The following is a 17,767-nucleotide window of genomic DNA, read 5'->3' on the forward strand; positions in this document are numbered from 1 at the left end:
TTGCTTTCAATTAATAGAACAAAGATTGCTTTCAAACCAACACAATTCTTTTATTTAAAAACAACAACAACAACTGGAGGAGACAATCAAACCTAAAAAGCCCATCAGCAGAGAGGGGCATAGGGGAAGGGAAGGTCCCTGGAGGAGGAGGGGTCGTGAGTCGCCTAAAGATTTGTGTATGTCCAAGGATCATACCCAGCCTTCTCCTTTGGAGTACAATGCAGTGGGTACTGTGCTTCAGCAGCGTCAAACTGCAGAGGGATGGGTGTTGAGTGCAGTGGGTAGTGAGAGTCTGCAGTTCTGGACTCTGAGAGGGGAGGAGTGAAATGCAACAGGTATAGAGTGGAGCCAGGAGATTGATAAAAGAGTTTGTTGGCGGTGTCTGGGGAGAGCATGGGAAAGAGTTTTGCAACAGCTGCTGCAGCGGAGAGCGGACGTGGAGCTGTGCAATTTGAAGAGCTAATATCGCCTGGAACGTGTCAGTTGGCGCCCATAACATTTAAGAGCCGCTCTGTAGCTTCATTCTGGAGTGTTGCATTCTCCTTTCGGTCCCTTTTCTCTATGTCCCACCACTCCTTCAATTCCTGTTTCTCAGTGGCGGAGTGCATCACAACATCCTCCTTAGTTCTTCTTGGCTGCTTTCTAATTCTGTGCAGCCATTCAGCCGCCAATAACAAAGAGGGAGGCTGGGCTCCCAAGGTCACCTCTGTTATGTTTAAATGCAACATTTTACAGTAGTATTGTTTGCAACACACAGAACACTGATTCAGTGATTTAAAACACAGCCAGTACTCACACACCTGTCACTAACTGGCTGATCCCAGGTAAGCAAACAGGAGCCGCAAAACCCCCAAAATGGTGGAGTAGCCACAGGGGCAGGGTAAATCACTCTTCCTGGACCCTGCTGTACACTGGGCATTGGTCTTGGGGAGAGCCAGCACCGTCCCCACACTTTCCACAGGATTTGATCATTATGGAAGATATCTCACTGCAAAGGGTCAGCAGAGAATAAAGGGAGGGTCTTCTCCAAGTCTGCGGGTTCCACTCTGGCACCTATGTGGTTTGCCTGTGTGCAGCAATGGTGTTCACCCCCCTGCAATGGCACAATGACACAGGAAAGTTACCGTTAATGGGGCAAGAAACAGAGCAGCTCTGCTGAAGAACCTGCGGATTGCCCAGTATCTGCACGAGAGTTTTCTGAGATCTCTGAAGGAGATTCCTGTGAAGTGAGGGAGTCAATCAACACCCTGTTCCACTGCTCAATCCAGACATGCGGTGGGAGACAAGCCTGTTTTCTGCAACCCTCCTCCCCCCAACAACTTGCTTCAGCGATTCCCAAAATCAGATCCACTTACCCCACTTGCCTCCTCTTCTGTTTGCACTTTGCCAACATCAGACAGCTGTGACTGGCTAGCCTTTTCTGGAGTAGAAAAGAGGTCCTGGCTGCATGCATCTCTGACCACCGAGTCATCCTCTGCCTCTGGGTCCCCCTCCCCATTCTCATCCAAGATTTCCTCCTCCTGGCTCCGTCCGCTTTCGACTGGCGTGCAAGCCACGAAAGTATCCACAGTGGCCTTCGCAGTGAAGGTGGGATCGCCACTGAGTATCACATCTGGGTCTTTGTAGAACCGGCAGCTTGTGGGTGCGGCACTCGAGCAGCAGTTTCCCTCCCGCGCCTTGTGGTAGGCATTCCAAACCTCCTGCACTTTGACCCGGCACTGCAATGTGTCCTGGTTATATCCCTTTTCTGTCATGCATCATGAAATCTCTCCATAGGAATCATAATTCCTACGCCTGGAGCACAGCTGAGACTGGACAGCCTCCTCTCTCAAATGCTGATGAGGTCCAGCAGCTCAGCATTGCTCCAAGCGGGGGATCATCTGGTGTGTGGTGCAGGCATGGCCACCTGGAAAGATGCACTGAGATCACTGCACCTGTCACTGAGCAAACAGTTCTGTTGGTTTCTTTCTTGGGCTTGTCTTGCAGCAGGAGGCTTCTGGGTACACATCTGGCTCTGTTGATTTGTTTCCTTATTTCCTCATGCGAGTATCACAGTTTTGAGAATGCTTGCTGAAGATCTTGTAGGTGTTGGTCACTGTCTGAGGGGTTGGAGCAAATGCGGTTGTAGCCAACTACAAAAGCAGTTTCTCCTCCCTTGGTGTTCACACCTCAATTACTAGAAGAGGGCCTCATCCTCCCTGATTGAACTAACCTCATTATCTCCAGACTGATTCTGACCTGCATATTTATACCTGCCTCTGGAAATTTCCATTACATGCATCTGGCGAAGTGGGTATTCACCCACGAAAGCTTATGCTCCAATACATCTGTTAGTCTATAAGGTGCCACAGGACTCTTTATTATTGCAGGAAGTGCAGCTACTCCAACGAGACCCTGCCCCACATCCTGTGCAGCTGCAAGCCCCACTCCAGAGCCCGGCAGCTGCATCACAACGCCATCCGGAAGTGCCTGGTGAAAGGCATCACACCACACCTGGCGGAGGTCACTGTGAACTGCGCCATCCCCGGTACTGACAGCAAGCTGCGACCTGACATCGTCGTCACCAATGAGGCCCAGAAAAAGATCATCCTCATTGACGTGTCCATTGAAAACAGGACCCCGGCCATTCACGAAGCCCGAGTTCATAAGCTGGAAAAGTACACTACCGTGGCCAACACACTGAGAGCAGTGGCATAGCCAGGTTCAAAGAGCCAGGGGAGTGAACACAGAAAAAAAAGGAGACACCTGCTGCGAAGCAGCAAAGAAAAAAAAAAGAAAACCCCAAGTCTTGCCGAAGAACCCGCTGCACCGAATTACCCACCGCCAGATTGGCGCCGAAGACCCAGAACTGCCTGTGGGAAATCCATGCTGGAGCCGCAAGATAGCAAGCACCCCCAAGCGGGCACAAGGAGGAGTGTCACCCGGCTGCCACAAAGCGAGGACTGGGGGAGCAGGAGCTGCCGCCACAAGATGCACACAGCGGAGCCCAAAGTGAGTGCCGCCGAAGACCCGGACGTGCTGGGAAGTGCCGAGTGAGTGCTCAGGGGAGCGGCTACTCCCCCTGCTGCCCCCCACGCCAGCTACGCTACTGCCTGAGAGCGAAGGGCTACGAGGTGCAGATGGATGCCCTGATCGTTGGAGCCCTGGGCGCCTGGGACCCCTGCAACAAGCGTGTGATATGGACCTGCAGGTTTGGTCGACACTACGCACAGCTCATGTAGCGCCTCATGGTTTCAGACACCATCCAATGGTCCAGGGACATCTACACCGAACACATCACCAACAGTACCAGGAGACATGAGCTGGAGAGACATCATGCATCGACTACGAGAAAGGGACCAAGAGACTTTGTCTGTTGGACCATATCAACTAGAACCATAAATGCACTGAACATTGACTCTCCCTAAACAAGGGGGAGGGACAGCTCAGTGGTTTGAGCATTGGCCTGCTAAACCAGGGTTGTGAGTTCAATCCTTGGGGGGGGCCATGGAGGGATCTGGGACAAAATCAGTATTTGGTCCTGCTAGTGAAGGCAGGGGACTGGACTCAATGATCTTTCAGGGTCTCTTCAAGTTCTATGAAATAGGTATATATCATATTATTTATTTTAATCCATCCTCATCATCATATCCACTCATTATACTCCACACCTGAACATAACCATTATATGATACACATACCCTTGTATCTAAATGTCTGTACTTTGACCCATTAACCTTTTACCCCCAATTTCGGATATTGCAGATATGTATTCCTTACACCAGCCCATCTTAAACCAAACTTTGCACCCCTTGATAATTTGTACGTTATTCCCTGATAACCAGAAACATCTACACTTAAACTCTGTACCATTCACTTTTTTTAAACATCATCTTAATAAAAATTTTAGACTTGCTCAGAGTGTCATAGATAAATAGGAGGCCAAACAATATAGCATAACTAGTTAGCACATAATCAAAGGGACCATTCAAGATGAAGTGCCCTATTAACACTCCCATAGTCATAGTACCAGGAGGACGGTTAGTGGGTTACAGATTGTTGTAATAAGCTATGAATCCATGATTTTGAGAGTCTAGCAAAATCATGAGATGCTAGGTGCTAAGTACTTCTGAAAATGAGAAAAATTATATTTTTCAAAATATGGCCAGGATCTTAAGGGGTCATAATATAGCTGTGATTTGGATGCCAAATCTTCTTATCATAATCATGAAAAGCAGTAGAATACCTTAGGAATGGCTATGAGGCAGCTGAAGTTATTCCATAGGATGGACAGGTATAGGTACAGAGGCCTGTTTATCAATACAGCAGTCATTTTGTCCTTAGGTATTCATCATTTATTTCCGTTTGAAACTGTCTGCCTACCTTTTGCATTCTCTCATTCAAGAAAATGTCCTGCATAATTTCTATGTCATCCTGCCTGAATTTGTCCTGTGTCTCATATTTTTCACCTTGAATATGTTCCAGGTCCCTTCTCATGTGTGGGCTGATGTGTTGATGCAACAGTGCCACCTCTGGTCTGGCAGAGTATTGCACCAGAGTTCACTCTGGGGGGGAGGTCAGTCAGCTCCTTTTGGCTGAGTTCCACTAGGGTGTGTGGATTTCCTCCTTATTCCTGGTGGGGTCAGCTGGTCCTGGTGCCCAGGGGGTTTGGAATCACAGAATTATAGGAAGGGACCTCAACAGGTCATCTAGTCTAGTCCCCTGCACTCATGGCAGAACTAGAATTATGTCTACTCTGGCAGAGTTACAGCGCCGCCAGTTACAGCGCCTCTCAGAGAGTGCTGAAGGGAAACTGCTGTTGTGTTTTCACACTATCAGCTACCTGTGCAATAGCATGTTTACACTTGCAGCACTTGCAGCGGTATTCAAAGTGGTGCACTCTGGGCAGCTAGCTCACAGAGCATCTCTTCCTCTTTTGCCGCAAAGAGTTCTGGGAAGGCAGAGGAGTTGTGGGGCATCCTGGGTCCTGTCCCAATATCCAGTGATGCATTGCTTCACATTCCAGCCAACCCTGTGCTTCTGTCCACATTTGGCACCATCTTTCAATGGTTGTGTACTATGCGTGCTCTGCTCTGCCTCTTTGGTCTGCAGGCATGGATCTAACACTGTTGACCAATATGCTGCTCACTCTCACTAACACATCATGAGTGGCAGTGGAGTTATTCCTGAAACTACAAAGGCAAGAACAGTTCAATATTGATCTCACCACGCATAGTAGCTACAACATAAGATTGCTTGTGGCATTCACAGGGTTGGTGAGTACAGTGGAATGCTGCTTTTGGGCTCGGGAAACAAGCACTGAGTGGTGGGATCACATCATGATGCACGTCTGGGATGATGAGCAGTGGCTGCAGAACTTTCGGATAAGGAAAGCCACGTTCATGGGACTGTGTGATGAGCTTGCCCCAGCCCTGGGTACAAGGACACAAAAATGAGAGTTGCCCTGCCGTTGGAGAAGAGTGTGGCAATCGCACTGTGGAAGCTGGCTACTGCAGACTGCTACCGATTGGTCACTAATGAGTTTGGAGTGGGAAAGTCAACCATTAGATTTGAGTTGATGGAAGTGTGCAGGGCCATTAATCGCATCCTGCTCCAAAAGACCGTGACTCTGGGCAACATGTGTGACACTGTGGATGGTTTTCCACAAATGGGCTTCCCTAACTGCAGAGGGATGATAGATGGCACGCATATTCCAATTCTGCCACCAGACCACCGAGCCTCTGGAGCCAGGGAGTTGATAGGAGTGTGTTGGCAGTGTCTAGGGGACACATGGGAAAGAGTTTTGCAACAGCGGCTGCAGGGGAGGGCGGGTGTGGAGCTGCTCGGTTTGCAGTTGACTCATTTAGCTTGTGGTCCACTATGACCCCCAGCTCCCTTTCCACAGTCATTTGCCTTCTAGGCAGCCATTTCTCATTTTGTACATGTGCTACTGTTTGTTCCTTCCTAAGTGGAGTACTTTGTCTTTGTCATTTAGAGTACCGTTTATACTTGTTCATAAGCCAATTTTTTTTTTTTTTAGTAAAAAAGCAAAGCACCAGAGAAGGGGGTCAGCTTATGAATGGATATAGAGAGAGAGAGAGGTGGGACACAGCCCCTCCCCCCAAAAGAGGGCACAAGGAGAGGCAGCACAGCCAGAAGGGAAGAGGCGGGGCCAGAGTCTCTCTGCTTCTTGCCTCGCTACTCCCCCCCAGCCTCCAAAGCTGCTGCAGCTCCGGGGCTCGCAGGCTGCAGCCATGCCGCTCAGCACTGCCCCCAGAGAACACTGCGGCTGTGCCACCTGGCCCAGCCCGCTGAAACATGCTGCAGCCGTGCCGGCCAGTCTGGCCCACCAAAGCAGGCTGTGGCCATGCTGCTCAGCCTGCTGGAGCAGCTCCAGCCAGGCCAGAGACATCCTCCCCTGACCCTCCCCAGATAAGATGGGAAGGGATGGGATGGGGAGAGTGTGGGGGTCCCGTGCTAGGGGTGGGGTCATGTGAGGAGTGGAAACAGGAGTTACTCCCCTGACTCCCAGCTTCTCCCCCAAAAAAATTTCCCCACCAGTTGCTGTCCCGACCCATCAGGGTAAGCAGCTGGCACACCGGGACACTTTATTTTACTTAGGTTTACCTCCGTGCCTGCTGATTCTCGAGTAAACAAACCATCTTGGCCCACCAGCAGCTTATTCTGAAGGCCCGGGAGCCAAAGTTTGCTGACCCCTGAATTATAGGATTGTCTTATGAACGGGTTATAAAAATTTTCCATTTTTACTTATCCATTTTCAGGGGAGAGGGGACCATCTTATAACAAACCGGCTTATGATCAAGTATATATGGTACTTATTGAATTTCATCCTATTTACTTCAGACCATTTCTCCAGTTTGTCCAGATCATTTTGAATTGTAATCCTGTCCTCCAAAGCACATGCAACCCCTCCCATCTTGGTATCATCCCCAAACTGTATAAAAGTGTACTCTCTATGCCATTATCTAAATCATTGATTAAGATATTGAACAGAACCAGCCCAGAACTGACCCCTATGGGACCCCACTCATAATGTCCTTCCAGCATGACTGTGAAAGATTGATAATTAATCTCTGGGAATGGTTTTCCAACCAGTTATGCACCTTATAGTAGCTCCATCCACGTTGTATTTCCCGCCTTTGTTTATGAGAAGGTCATGTGAAACAATATCAAAAGCTCTACTAAAGTCAAAATATACCACAGCTACCACTCCCCCCATCCACAAAGCTTGTTACGCTGTCAACAAAAGCTATTAGGTTGGTTTGACACTATTTGTTCTTGACAAATCCATGCTTACTGTGACTGATCACCTTATTCTAGATGTTTGCAAATTGATTGCTTTATTATTTGCTCCATTATCTTTCCGGGTACAGAAGTTAAACTGACTGGTCTGTAATTCTCCAGTTGTCCTTATTTCCCTTTTTATAGATTGGAAAAGGGCTAATATAATGCCAGTCTTCTGGAAACTCTCCCATCTTCCATGACTTTTCAAAGATAATTGCTAATGGCTCAGATATCTCCTCAGTCAACTCCTTGAGTATTCTACGATGCATTTCATCTGTCCCTAGTGACTTGAAGACATCTAACTTATCTAAGTCCTGGTCTACACTACGAGTTTAGGTCGAATATAGCAGTATTAGATCGATTTAACCTTGCACCCTTCCACATGATGAAGCTAGTTTTGTCGACTAAAAGGGCTCTTAAAATCGATTCCTGTACTCCTCCCTGACAAGGGGATTAGCGCTGAAATTGACATAGCTGGGTCAAATTTGGGGTAATGTGGACGCAATTCAATGGTATTGGCCTTCAAGAGCTATCCCAGAGTGCTCCATTGTGACTGCTATGGGCAGCACTTTAAACTCAGATGCACTAGCCAGGTGTGATGTTATGAGTATAATATAATATCTCATTGAAAGGTGACAGGGCCTGAAATTAACTCACCTCACCGACTGACCTGACCCATGGGTGAACCTTAAGAACTGGTTAGCAAGATATGTAAATGAATAGAGCTTTGAAATGCAAGTCTGCATTGTTAGAGGTAGAAGGGGAGGTGTTTACTCAGGTCTTGTGATGTAAGCAAACAAGTCTTGTCTATTGCTATAGTTTTAATTCAAAGATCAAAAAAGGAATATTAACATTTATGATGATACTTGAGTAAAATAGTATTATTGTCTATGTGTCTTTTTGAAGGTTGTGGTAACCTGTATTAGAACTGTCTGATAGATAAATTACCCTGTACTAAGTGCCAGGCTGTTTGGGAGGAGTTAAGCCTATTGTTTTCTCAGGCCAAGAGGCTGCTGGAAAGGTATAAGAACCCTGGGACACGATCCTTCTTCATCTCAGATCTGCTTTGGGTTTCAAGAAGGGGAAACCTTAAGCCACAAGGATTGAGATCCCCAGTCATTGACTGGAGCCACTCTGAGTATGGAAATTGGACTATAACCTATAGACTATTTCTAAAAGGACTTTTGGCAACTACAAGCTCACCTCTGCTATGCATCTGAACCTCAGGAATTGAATTCAAGTCTGTATGTATATTGATCTTTTAACCAATTCTCTCTCTCTTTTCTTTTTAAATAAATTTTAGCTTAGTTAATAAAAATTGGCTGTAGCGTGTATTTTGGGGAAGATCTAAGTTATAACTGAACCTGAGTATGTGGCTGATCCTTTGGGATTGGAAGAACCTTTTCTTTTATATGATGAAGTAAGATTTTCAGGAATCATCATCATATCTGACAGGTGTGTCTGGACGGAGGCCTGAGGCTGGGCACTTTAAGGGAACTGCGTTGTTTGGATTTCTAAGTAACCAGTGGGGTACTATAGAAGCTGTTTTGTGCTGGTTGGTAAATCTAAGTATTGGATTTGGGGTTTGTCTGCCCCTGTTTTGTTTGAAGTCCACCCTGATTGAGTGACCTCAGCTGGCTCCCATGGGTAGCACCGGCACACCAGGTACACAGGAAAAGCCCTGGGAACTTTTGAATTTCATTTCCTGTTTGGCCAGCGTGGCAAACTCAGCAGCACAGGTGACCATGCAGTCCCCCCAGAATGCTTCTACGCTCCTCCTATCGTCTCCGTTCCTGAGGTTATCGCAGATTAGAAGGCGAAAAAAAACACACTCACAGTGACATGTTTTCCGAGCTCACACTGATAGGGCACAGCATAATGCGTGGAGGCATTCAGTGGCAGAGGCCAGGAAAGAATTGCTGTGTTTGCTTAACGGCAAAAGTATCATGCCTTGCTAGCGATCCTGCCCGAGCCAGGTCGCTGTGTCACATGCGCTCTTCACTGTGTCAGCCTTGGGTGGGGGCATGACCGGTTTGTGAGCAGGAAGCCCATAGATTATAGATATTCATTAGGTAGCTTCTGTAGCTAGAGAAAACATTCCTGTGTATTTGTCAAAGTCTGTGGCAAAAAAAGAGAAGCCCTGTAGTGTAGGGGTTATCATATTTGCCTAACATGTGAAAGCCCCTTGTGTAGTGGTAATCATGTTTACCTAACACGCACAATGTCCCTGGTTCAAAACCAGGTGGAAACAGGTCACTGTTCCTTTTTCTCACTCCTCTCCTTTATTTTTAGTCTTAGAACAGACCACGCTGTGAAATTTTATTTTAAATTATATCAATTAGGAGTTAAATAATATGAAAGCTCTCTCTAAGTTATAGTCCTGGGTTCCTTACCCTTTCAGCTGCTCTAATAAATTAACATTTTTGTTAGGAGTGGGGGAAAATTTTCATGAAGCCTTTTATAGGGACTAAATCGGGGTGAGCTGGAGCCGGTTCACAGGAACAGGTTGTTAAATTTATAAGCGGTTTTAGAATCGCTTGTTAACTGGCTTCCCTGCAAGGGAAGCTTTGATGGACTCCGGCTGGGAAGCACGTAATTCCTCCTCCCAGGCGCCGGGGGGCGATGAGCTGCGGGAGCCACGTGGGCTGCCTCCTGGCCCTGTTGTTGCTGCTGCTGCTCTTTGGACCTCGGGCTCTGGGTCCTGCTGCTATCTGGTGGGTTCCTGGCTGCTCTGCTGGGCCTGGGCTGAGTCCTGCTGCTCGGGCTGCTCCCAGCCGCTCTCCTCAGCCTGTCTTCACCCCCTGCCCACAGACACCCCTCATCATACCCCCTGTCTACACTCCCTGCCCACAGCCAGCCCTGTCTGTACCCCTTGCCTCCAGCTAGCCCTGCCCCATGCCCCTGTCTGCAGCCAGCCCCAGGTCCACTGGTGCCCTGCAGTTCTCAGGGCAGTAACCCTGCACACCTGCTTCAATGAGGGGGGGGCAGGGAGCTGCTGGGACCCACACATGTGCACACCTTAGGGTGACCAGACAGCAAGTGTGAAAAATCGGGACGGGGTGGGGGATAATAGGAGCCTACATAAGAAAAAGACCCAAAAATCGAGACTGTCCCTATAAAATCGGGATATCTGGTCACCCTAGCACATTCCAAGGGAGTGGTGGGGACCCACACATGTGAAACGGAGCTCATTTCTAGTTCAGGCCCATCTTTTTAAAAAACAACTTTAGGTAGGGTTAATATACATCCCTATTTTCCCTGGGCTGTCAGGCTTTTTGGTTCTTAAATCGCTGTCTGGGTGGAATTTTTAAAATTTAAAAATTCCTCCTGGGAAAATATAGACGTATGGTAACCCTATTGGTACAAAAAATACATACTGTGGCACATCCCTTAAATCAGAACTTTTTATAGGGAACCGGTTAAGATTTTAGCAGTTCATCACTAGACTAAATGCTATCTAGGACTCTGAAATAATCACTGGTTCATTCACCTGCACATCCACCAATGTAATATACGCCATCATATGCCAGCAATGCCCCTCTGCTATGTACATCGGCCAAACTGGACAGTCTCTACGGAAAAGGATAAATGGACACAAATCAGATATTAGGAATGGCAATATACAAAAACCTGTAGGAGAACACTTCAACCTCCCTGGCCACACTATAGCAGACCTTAAGGTGGCCATCCTGCAGCAAAAAAACTTCAGGACCAGACTTCAAAGAGAAACTGCTGAGCTTCAGTTCATCTGCAAATTTGACACCATCAGCTCAGGATTAAACAGAGACTGTGAATGGCTTGCCAACTACAAAACTAGTTTCTCCTCCCTTGGTTTTCATACCTCAGCTGCTAGAACAGGACCTCATCCTCCCTGATTGAACTAACCTTGTTATCTCTAGCTTGCTTGCTTATATACACCTGCCCCTGGAAATTTCCACTACATGCATCTGACGAAGTGGGTATTCACCCATGAAAGCTCATGCTCCAAAACGTCTGTTAATCTATAAGGTGCCACAGGATTCGTTGCTGCTTTTACAGATCCAGACTAACACGGCTACCCCTCTGATACTTGAAATAATCTTAACATGGCCCATAGAGTGCAATCCTTTGTTCTGGATTTGTCATTCCACAAGTTGAACTGCTCCTTACTACTGTCCAGGCTTCATGAGCCATGGGAGCAAGGGGCAGGCTGGGGTAGGTGCAACTGTGCAGTAATGCCAGCTGGGAGAGCAGCCTGAGGCAAAAGCCTCCAGCTCACATGATATTCCAGGCAGGACTGAATCTCCATGAGATGAAACTTAAAGAAGAGAATGACCTGCAATCACTCCCATTCGGTGCTCTAAGAGGAGGATAGCCATGTCTGTCCAGGTACCCTGATCGACCTGACAGAGGTCTGCCAGCTGAGAGGGGCCAAGTGGGACCCTGGCTTGCAGGAGCCGGTGGATGGAGCCCCAGACCAGCAGCTGGCTGAGCCGCTCAGCCCACTGCCGGTCTGGGGCTCTGTCCGTTGGCCCCACTCAGTCCACTGCCTGCCCAGGGTTCCAATCATCCAGGCAGGCAGCAGGCTGAGCGGGTTCAGCGGACAGGACCCCAGAAAAAAGGTGCGAAACAATTGTCTGCCATTGCTTTCACGGAAGGAAGGAGGGAGAGGGACCTGACGACATGTACTTAAAACCACCCGCAACAAAGTTTTTGCCCCATCAGGCATTGGAAGCTTAACCCAGAATTCCAATGGGCAGTGGAGACTGCAGGAACTGTAGGATAGCTGCTTACATTGCACTGCTCTGTAAGTCGATGCTAGCCGTGGTAGTGAGGATGCACTCCACCAACTTAATGCGCATAGTGTGGACATATGCAATAGACTGTATAAAATAGAATTCTAAAAAATCAACTTCTATAAAATTGACCTAATTTTGTAGCGTAGATATAAGTTAAAAATTACTTAGGATCTTTCCTTATTTTAGCCTCTTCTGATCCTACCTCATCTTCACTGGCATTCACTATGTTAGATGTCTAATCACCACTACCCTTCTTGGTGAAAACCGAAACAAAGAAATCATTAAGCACCTCTGCCATTTCCACATTTTCAGTTATTTCCTCCCCCACCCTCCTGCATTGAGTAATGGGCCTACCCTGTCCTTGGTCTTCCTCTTGCTTCTAATGTATTTGTAGAATGTTTTCTTGTTACTCTTTATGTCTTTAGCTAATTGATCTCATTTTGTGTCTGGGCCTTTTTAATTTTGTTCCTACCTTCCTGGGTTATTTGTTTATATTCATCCTTCGTAATTTGATACAGTTTCCACTTTTTGTGAGACTCTTGAATTTCAGATCATTGAAGATCTCCTGATTAAACCAGGGTGGCTTCTTGCCCTACTTCCTATCTTTCCTATGCAATGGGATGGTTTGCTCTTGGGCCCTTAATAATGTATCTTTGAAAAACTGCCAACTGTCTTCAGTTATTTTTCCCCTTAGATTTGCTTCCCATGGGATCTTACCTACCCACTCACTGAGTTTGCTAAAGTTTGCCTTCTTGAAATCCATTGTCTTTATTTTGCTGTTCTCTCTTCTACCATTCCTTCAAACCATGAATCCCCTCAGTACTTAAGTTTCTCAGGGGCTTCTTAGGGAACCCAGGTCCTCCCACTCCACTGGGTTCCAGTTCAGAGTCCTTAAGCTAGACAGGCAGAATCAGGGCTCAATGACTGCAGCTGTGCCCTGAGCTCTTTCCTATTTCCTCTGGTTTCTGTAGGCTTTTCTGCCTTTTGGGCTGGTCCTCCTTTGTCAGGGTGCTGTCTCTGAACAGCTTCTGAGCAGGAGTTCTCTTCTCCAGCCTGCTTGCTCCTCTGGCAGCCATTCTATGCCTCTTCTTCCCAGTCCTTTTATCTTCGCAACCACTGTGAGGCTGCCAATCAGCACTGGCTAGCAGTATGTTCATAACCCCCTTGGTTTCTTGGCCAACATAGGGTATGTACACCTCATGTCATCAGGAATAGGTCTTCCCTGTTTCTTTTCTTGGACCAGCAGCTTGTGAGCCTTTCCACTGCTGCCAACCCAGTCAGTGAAACAGACCTATTGTGGGACTTCTGTGGCATAATTATGGCCCCTGAAAGAAGGGGTGGGGGGAAAGAGTCAATAACCCTATCAGTAGTTCATCAATCTCTTGAAATGCAAGGGAATGCAATAATGAACTTAATTTTTGTTCTGTTTTTTATTTTGTCACCTTGTAGGTCATTTTCTTATTAGACCAGAGATGATAATGACATCTTATTAGAATTCACACACCCCATGTTTAATGCAGGCAGAGCTTGCAGCAATGCCTATAGTTAAGGTTGCCTTACACGTTTTGTTGTAAGACTATTTTTAGTTGCTTATATCTTTGTCAGAATTTATCTGCTCCAGTTGAAGTTTTTCATGCTATGTGTCTGCTTTAGGCTTAATTTTCTGGATATTAAGCATAAATGGTTCCTATCTTTAAAAAAATTCTTTAACCATTTCATTGAAAACCTCTCACATCCCAATGTTTTGGGAGCATGCATCTGAAATTTGATGAGTGGAGGGTGGGATGTTACACCCCATATTCTTCATGGAAATATGGTTATGATATAAATAGAGTATAACTAAGATATACTTTATGCAAGATGGCTCATGTAAGGTATAATTGAAAAGATGATTTACTGAATGTGTTTATCCAATTTGTAAGCATTTTTGTATCTATGTCTGGGAATATTGACCATGTCTCTGTATTTCAAATGTGCCATGTTGGACGAGGTCAAACACTGTTAGTGCCTTATATACACACAAGCATAAGGATTACCCCAGGAACTGTATGCAACTGAAACCTCTCAGAGATAACTCTGCACAGTGGGAACTGTTTGACCCAGGTCACAGCAAAAAGCTTTCCAGCAAGTAGGGAGAAGATATAAAAGAGGGACAATGACAACATGAGGGACCTCACTCTCCCTACAACACACCTGAAATTACCTGGGGAACAAACACTGAACTGTGGGAAGTGATGGTCCCAGACTGGAAGGATTTTTAATCTGTGTAAGAAAACCTGGGAAAGCCAAGGCAACTTGTACCGTAAAAATCTGCCAGACAGGTTTATCACTCAGGGTGAGAATTTGCTAATTTTTATCCCACCCATCTAGTGGGTTAAGATCAATTTGCGCCTTTTGTTTATTTACTAAGGTAATCTGCTTTGTTCTGTTTGCCATCCCTTTAACCACTTAAAATCTATCTTTTGGAGTTAAAATTATTTTATCATTAAACCCACTTTATGTAATTTCTAACAGGGGCTGAGGGGGAAGAAGTCGTGCACATCTCTTCACATTGAGGAAGAGGGTGGCTTTTTATAAGCTTGTGCTATGCAGGGTTTGCTATACAGTACAAGACAGTATTATTTTGGGTTTATCTCCCAAAAGGGGTGTGCACGGGAGTCCTCTCACACAAAGTTGACTTCAATCTGTGTCTGCAGCAGGGTGTGGCCCTACCTGTGTGTATGCGCTGCAAGAGGCCGGGGAACCTAATTCAGCAAAGCATGGAGTGGGAACCATGGGTGGCTGAGCAAGAGAGGCTCAGTGAAATCCCAGTACACGAGGTGGCACCATAGAAGGGGGGTCCAACCTGTCACAGAGGGGTGGCATCATAGGCATCTTTTGCTATCCCTGTGACACTTAACCCGAATGTGGCAGAATTTAAGCCTCCAAAAATTGCCATTTGAACATGCTTTGTAGAGGTTTGTTAGAGTTTGAGCATGTACATTCTCCAAATAGTCCATTTGCACTGAACATGCTCCCCGTGTGCAGTGGCTGTTCCTGCAATTGCTCCCCCTGAGTGATGGGGCTGCTGGGTTGTTTGAGTGCCCATTCATGACCAGGATACTCTTCTGATCTCAATGCTGCCCCTGGTGATACCCAGGCAGCCTAGAGAAGGAAGCATGCTGGATTGAATACATGGAGGTGCGGAGCAGAGTCAGGGATGACGATACAGAGAGGCTGTGGGAGAGAGAAGCATAGGGTAACAGGGACAGGACAATGACAAATTGGCGGAATAGGAGCAGAGGTGGACAGGGACAAGCATTGTGTTGAGCTAGTTGGGAATTTTTTGACCCACATTCAAGAATGTTGAATTCAAACTAGAACAGGTGTAAAGAAAGTCTATGAGACTGATCAAGGGGATAGAGAGTCTATCTTTTAAGGGAGAGGATACAAATACATCCAGAAAGTAAACACCAGGGAGGGTGAAGAGCTATTTAAGCTAAAGGACACTGTTGGGACAAGAACAAATAAGTATAAACTGGCCATGAACAAATTTAGGCTGGAAATTAGAAGGTATCTAAACAGAAGTGTGAGGTTCTGGAACTACTCCCGCAACTCCTGTTGGGAAACTAACACCTTAATTAGTTTTAAGAGAAAGCTTGACAAATTTGAGTTGGATTGTATAATGGGGTTGTGAAGGTAGGGGTTGGCCATCTTGGCAGTCCCTTCTGATTTATTAAGTCTTATGTTCCTAAAATATCATGGTTCAGGGCTTCAGCCTGTCACCAGGAATGGAATCTCCCCTCCCCCAATATTCTGGGTGGTTTGTTTTTTTGATTTTTTGTCTACTTCCTCTGAAACATCAGGGGTGACACAGCAGGAGATGGGATGGGATGGTGCTCTGTATCTATGCTGTGAGGATTCTCTCAGGCGCTTGGCTCTCTGGTTTCTGCTTTCATGTTCAGGGGCTAACTAATTGTGATATTTGGTGTTGGGAAGGAATTTTTCCTCAGGTCAGAGTGGCAGTGACCTTAGGGGTTTCCTCTGTAGCATGGGGAAGTGACCACTTCCCAGGATCATGTAGGTATATTCAAGTCCCTGTCATTGCATAGGAATCAGTGCACCTCAGTTCCTTCTAGTCTCTGTCTGTGGCACACAATCATTCAATCTCATGAGGGCTGTAGTGCTCTGGTCTAATTTTGGTTGTTGGAGTTTGTGTGGGGGCAGCAATCTGTGATATACTCAAGGTCCAACTAATTGTGGGGATTCCTTCTGGCCCTAAATACTGTAATTCTATGATTAAGATTTTTTTCCTTTTTCTTCCCTAAATGGTTTCTTGGGTCCAGGCAAAGCAGGGACTTAACTTAAGTCTCACATATCACGCACAAGTGTCCTAGCCACCTGGCTATTGGCTATTCTAGAATAGGATGTGGGTTTTTTTGAAGGGGGTGGGGGAAGATTCAAGAAACCTTGGCTTTGCCCTTATGCTGAGTGAAATCTAATGCCAAAATTTCAATCCCCTCCCCCTCAAAACAGGAGCAGGACGGGGGGGGGGGGGGGGGAAGGTTAGTTGTCAAGAATCAGATAACTGGAAGGGGACACTGAGCAGAGAACCTGACAGCACCCACAGCTCCTCAAAAGCATCTAAGGAGTCAATGGATACCACCTAGAGGAACTCTGCTGAGAGATGTAACTGAACAAGGGAACAGAAATACACCCTACAGTCACAGAGCACCTCACCCATAAAACAAAATCAGGGCTTGACAACTCCCTGAGCTCCTTCCTACCTCCTCTGCTTTCTTTAGACTTTTCAGCATTTTGGTCCAGTCATCCCTTCTTAGGGTGCTGTCTCTGAGCAGCTTCCTAGCAGGAGTTCCTGTCTCCAGCTAGCATGCTCCTCTAGCAGTCACCCTACCAAGCTGTTTCCCAGAGTCTTTTAATCTCCCAGCTCCTGTGAGGCTGCCAATCAGCATTGGCCTGCAGTACCTGCATGGTTGCTGGACCAGCATGGGGTATATATGCCTCATAACAGGGGTGAATAAATTCCTCATGAAGGAATTTCTATTTTTCAGGTTGCTTACTTAAAATCTCAGGAATCATAGAATATTAGGGTTGGAAGGGACCTCAAGAGATCATCTAGTCCAACCCCCTGCTCAAAGCAGAACCAATCCCCAAATCACCCCCTCAAGGATTGAACTCACAACCCTGGGTTTAGCAGGCCAATGCTCAAACCACTGAGCTATCCCTCCCCCTTAGGAAGTTACATTAAAGGAACATTATATGTTAAAGGAACATTAAATTAGCAAGGAAATATCAGAACTAAGATTGCCCATGAAAGCTTACTTCAATGATTAAAAGCAATATGATTCAATATTTAATTACATGATTACACACTAATGTGTCCACAGGACCCCAAGCATGTTCAGTGTACAAGACAGATGATGATCAGGGGATAAACCAGTGGTATGTGATGAATTTGACTATTTTCTGTAGAACTCTGGCCTCCTTTGTTGCAGAATTTGGTAGATGTGTAGTGAATAAGACAGGGTCCTGCAAGAAGAGAAAGGATGCTCTTATATTTTAGACAGTTGAATGCCATCCTGGATAATTTTATTCTATTTCTGTCTCTGCTACAAAGTTCCTATGTAGTGCTGGGGAAGTGACAACTAATAGTGTTCCCCATTTTCTGGTTGCTCCACTTGAGACATCTTGGACCTGATTTGCAG

The sequence above is a fragment of the Gopherus evgoodei genome, chromosome 1, assembly GCF_007399415.2.
Source record: "Gopherus evgoodei ecotype Sinaloan lineage chromosome 1, rGopEvg1_v1.p, whole genome shotgun sequence".
Classification (NCBI taxonomy): Eukaryota; Metazoa; Chordata; order Testudines; family Testudinidae; genus Gopherus; species Gopherus evgoodei.